At 36.1% G+C, this 5,499-nt stretch overlaps 1 protein-coding gene across 2 annotated transcripts in view; it reads right to left on the reverse strand.

Moving 5' to 3' along the window:
• The window catches only part of Exoc6 (exocyst complex component 6), a 246,711-nt gene that overhangs the window by 36,434 nt on the left and 204,778 nt on the right, over positions 1–5,499 (reverse strand). The gene's annotated exons all lie outside the window — the stretch shown is intronic.

Raw genomic sequence — 5,499 nt, forward strand, 5'->3', positions numbered from 1 at the left:
CAAACATCGTGTCTGGAGTTACATTGGTTTTTTACATACTGGGAGAACTGTTTCTTTTTTAATTTTTTTTAAGCTTTCAAAAATTTATTGATTCAACAGTACTGATCACAGGAAAAAAAAATAAGATTCCTGATTAAGTATATTCCACTGTCCAAGCAATGGTTACTTAAAAACTTTATTCAGTACTGTCTTGACCATGATTAAAAGAGGATATTGTCTTGTGACCTCCCAGAGGGTAAATGTGATGCAGCTCATGTGCAACTCCTTACAGTCCTAGCTTGGTCCTCCAGTGTCTCCTTTTGGAGTTGTACCTGATTTTATTACCTGTCTTTATATGAATCCACTGAGGAATGGGGCAATCCTGCTCTTGCTTCTCGGCCAGGAATCATTTGATTCCGAAAGTCTTGTGGAAGACATGGTTAGGGTAGGAGGCCAGAACTGTTTCTTACAAGCATCTTCATCTTCTTCCATTAGGTAATGCATAGAATCTGTGACATTCTGACCCATGATGTGCTTCCTATGTACTTCTGCACTGAACTCCTTGCTTTCAGAATCATAACCAGGGAATCATTTTGTATTCTGAGGGATAGACAGGCCTCCATCCACAGTACCCGTTAGGGCTCCAAAAATTATTGTTGGCTATAGTTCTGGCAAGGTCTGTATCTAAATAGCAGGTGAAGGCACCGGGTTTACCATCAGTGCTCCCCACATTGTATTCATCTCCAGTAAACTCCAGCTGGCCTTCACAGATCTTATCCATGCCAAACCTCCTGAGAAGCCTGTGGGCTAGCAGCAGTCCAGTACAGTAGCTGCAGCATAATTTGTTAGGTCTACTTTCACACTGTATTTTGGTAGTACATGTGCTGAACAGACTATCATATCTCCTTCAATGCAGGCATAAGCAATCTGACAAATGACATCTCTGTTACATGAACTATCATCCTGTATTTAATCAGTTTTGCCCTCTTGTCTTCTTCTAAACTTCACTTGGTATCTCTTAAAGTAGGCCTTATTCTTTCCACAGCTCTACATAGACTGTAGCATGATTATCTTTACTGTTATAATGCTTGTTAATTTATTTGGGTTTTGTTTTGTTTTGTTTTAAAAAATGGTAAAGGTACTTTTCTCAAGTTTTATACTAATAGGTGCAGATATGAGCACAAATCACACACATACAAACACACACACACATACTGTAAATTGATAGAATTATCACACTGGAACACAGAGAAGAAAAACACAAAAGCCATTTAGGTTCTGGCTAATCCTTTATAATCCAATCTGTCCCAAAGGGCAGCATACTATCCTGGTATCTGGGCCTTAAGGTAAACTTTTTGAGATGTCTGGTCTTGTTATATTCAGGAATAAAACCAAATACAACTTCCTTTAATTCTCTGGCACCTTAAATGAATTTAAAATTGTCTGAAGATAAAATGTTTGCTGGAGAAGCTGCATGAACAAGCTTGTTGCTCTACTATCTAGTCAAGCATTTGGATACAACAACTTTGGCAAATCCCATTAATACTTTGAGAAGTCAAAGACTTTAAAACTTCTAAAGGAAGTTCCTATGGAGTAGTCAGTCACATGGGCAAGTTAAAGCAAGTAGAGTGTGTATACAATATGGTAACAATATAATACAAACAAAAGAAGATTCATTTAATTACAGTGGAAATAACTGTTATATAAAAATGACTTTTTCTTTATCATAGAAGAATAGTCTAGTGGCAAAAGAATTGTATGTTATGATGCCTTAAGACTAGAAACAGAAGACAAAATTTCAAAGTTAAGTCTTGGCAGACACTCAGTCTCCATAGCAAAAATTTTGGCCAAACAATTCCTTTGTAACTTGCGAAGCTTTGTTCTTATCCCTAGAAAGAGAATCCAAAGTGGTTCATTTTAAGTCAAATACAATTTGTGTTCTGCTTTTTCTTTATTATGTACATCGAACTTCTACCCTGAAATTTATAATTACTTGGAGGGAGTATAGTAGAGAAGAATGATCAGTAGACAGGAATGACATTATGTATAAAAAGACAGTAAGCAGATGACAGAGATGAGAATAAGGAGGTGTGTGCCTGGGGTAATTTCTGTTTCAAGCAATGCTGATGGAAGGAAATGTCAGGTCCTAATACTGTACCTTGATATAAACCTGGCACATCAGCCTGGCTACTACCCTGATGAAGTATGGTAAGTTGAGAGAGATGGAAACTACTGAATCAATCACAGACATATCTGAGATTATAAGACCAGGGATCTTGCCTATTTTACCAAAGAACTCTCAGCACTTAAAACTGTCCAGAGCAAGTGCCTAAGCATTCATTAAATATATGAAGAAAACACCTGAAAAAAATGGAGCAGCTCTTGGTTATTTTGCTTAATCTGAATACCTGTCTAGCTCCCTAAGGTAGTGGTAGCTAGTTAGCACTTTTGAAGTTATTATACTTACTTTGAGATGAAAACATTGGCTCTTTTTCTCAAAAAAATATACAAATTATACGGAATTTATACAAATAAATTTTTTTCTATGAAAACATATACAAATTCTATGAATCTCCTAAAATCAGCTCATGTTTCCCAGGTTAAAACCCATGATCTAAAAGGATATAGGCCTCTTTGTAATGCGACCTTCATACCCAAATCCTATCCATGGAAGGACAAAGGGAAGAAAAAAAAAAATCAATGAAAGTGTGCAAATTATTCCTAACAGATTTCTCCATAAAGTGGCAGTATCCTGCAATATTCAAATGAGTAATTTCTATGGCTTATATTTGCTTGGTCCTCATAATGTATTAAGAAGCACAGGCTTAGCGCCAGTAAGATAGCTCAGTGGAATAAATGCCTGCTTAGGGAAGCAAAGGGACAGGGATTCGATCCCTGGAGCCACATGTCCCACTGGCACCGCCCCCAGGCGCAATGAACCAGTCAACAAGATTGGGTGTGGTGGCACATGCCTGTAGCCCCAGTACTGCGGAGGCTGAAAATATGAGGATCACTATGACTCTGAGCTGCTTGTGAGACCCTGTACCAAAGAAGCACAGGTTTATAATTTACAATAAAAGAAATGGCATGAACGTTGATGATACATGTAATAAAACAGATTCATAACATGAGTAGTAATTTTATGGCTTGTCTTTTTAAAAAATGACATACTGTACTCTTACTAATTAAATTAGATTACACACACATGAATAAAAAACATGTCAAGTTGTGGGAGTTCACAAAGTTAATAAAAACAAAGGGAATGAGGGTATATAGCTCAGTGATAGAGAGGTCTGGGGTTTAATCTCTAGCACCATTAAAAACAAAACAAAACAAAACAAAAAACTGTAAGAACTAACTTCACATTCAGAATAGTCCATGAACTCTCCTGAAGGCAGAGGATCTTTCCTGGGTTTCATTAAAAAAAAAAAAAAACAAACACAAACAAAACTGAGGGCCCAGGACGTAGCTCAGCATTGACAAGCACAAGGCTGTGAGTTTGATTCCTGGTACCAGAAAAAGAAAAAAATATATTAAATAAAGGATACATGTGAAAATCACAAAATGACTTTTTATTTTTAATTTTTATTTTTTTTTGGTGGAACTGGGGATTAAACTCAGGCCCTTTCACTTGCCAGGCAAGTGCTTATTCTACTGAGCTATCTCCCCGGCACAAAATGACTTTTTAAAAAGTATTCTTTAACAAATTATGTCAGATCAAAGAAGTGACAGGAAAAATAACATACTTAAGTATAAAACTCCTCTCTTAGCTTGCAGGGAGGACTTGGTGTCAGGTAAGAACAAAGTAGCTTTGTTCTTTCACGTTTTTCTTTTTGCATCTGTAGGTGTTGACACCTAACATGCAAAATAAGCCAATTGGGCAAAGACATTTCTGTAAGTTCTAAAGAGTTTTAAACCATTGTATTTTTAGTGCTCTACTAAATAGTAATACTTATTATTTTCTTTCTGGAAGTTCTGGCTTTACGGATTTTATTTTGGCAAGAATTAGATACTCTATCTTCAGAAAAGGTGCAATTATCCTGAAAAAAAGATCCTTCAAATGTATTTCCTTTTTAAGACTGTAAGACCTTTTTTAATAAGCAGAAAACTACAGAATTTACCTTAATCATTTCACCAAAACATCTATCCTTCAAATGGCAATCATTAAGAAATCAAGCAATAACAAATGCTGGCACAGCTATGGTGAAAAAGGAGCCCTCCTGCATTGTTGGTGGGAAAGCAAACTACTGCAGCCATTATTGAAATCAGTATAGAGATTTCCAAAGAATTGAAACTAGAAAATTCCATATGACCCAGATGACTCTCTGCTAGGTATCATTCCCAAAGAGCTTAAGTCTCATCATACTATGGCATACCAATGTTCACAGCAGGACAATTCATAACAGTTAAATCCTGGAAGCAGTCTGTACACACATCAATAGATGACTAGAGGGCCTGGGGAGATAGCTCAGTAGAATAAGTGCTTGCCTGGCAAGCATAGGATCCTGAGTTCAAGCCTCAGTACCAAAAAAAAAAAAAAAAAAAAAAAAAAAACAACCAAAAAACCAAAAAGACTGGATAAAGAAAATATGGTATATACATATAATTGTACAATGAATGATAAATTTGAGGCATTTGTAGGAAAACAGATGCAGCTGAAAAATACAGTGTTGAGTGAAATAAGCCAGATACACAAGCTTAAAAACCATATGAAAGGGGCCTGCCCTGTAGCTCAGTTTTTTTAAGTGGCTGCTTCAACAAAGCAGTCAGGCTCAGGTTGCTGTGGTTCGATCCCCACAACTCAAGCCAGCCAAACCTGCCCTGAAGGCATTCGGAGGGAAAAAAAAAAAAAAAACCATATGAAATCTCTCATTTGAAGAAGGCAAAGTACAAACAGAAAAAAAAGATGGACAGAAAGGTACAAGGGGATGGATCTCTTGCAATAGGAAAATAATTCAAGGGAACAAAGGTGAGGAGTGAGGAGAGGAAGGGGAAATAAGAATAAAGATGTGTCATGTACAGAACCTAATAAGCTCAATTAATGTAAACATTATAGGTCATAATAAGACCTAAGACAAATAATATCAACAGAAATGAAAAATGGGATAGAAAAATTAGAGAAGAGGAGGGGCCAGGGAGCTGGCTCAGTAGGATACGTGCTTGACTGGCAAATGCAAGGATCTGAGTTCAATCCCCGGTTCCACCAAAAAAAAAAAAAAAAAAAAAGAAAAGAAAAATCAGAGAAGAGGGAAAGGGGAAGAAGATAAAAAATAAAATATGCTGTAATACGTACATGCAACCATTCCCCAAGCCACATGAACTGTAAATTTGTACAAATAAAATAAAATCTATTCAATATTTTTATTTCATTTGAAGATATATAAAGTATATCAAGTTTAGAAAAACCTCAGTAATGAATACATTTTTTTATTTTTCTCTAAGTATGCATAATGTGATTCAATAACAATAGTCTGATGATTCACTAAGGAACCTGACAACTGTTTTTTTTTTTTTTTTTTT

This window comes from Octodon degus, unplaced genomic scaffold, assembly GCF_000260255.1.
Source record: "Octodon degus isolate 3935 unplaced genomic scaffold, OctDeg1.0 scaffold00046, whole genome shotgun sequence".
Taxonomy (NCBI): Eukaryota; Metazoa; Chordata; class Mammalia; order Rodentia; family Octodontidae; genus Octodon; species Octodon degus.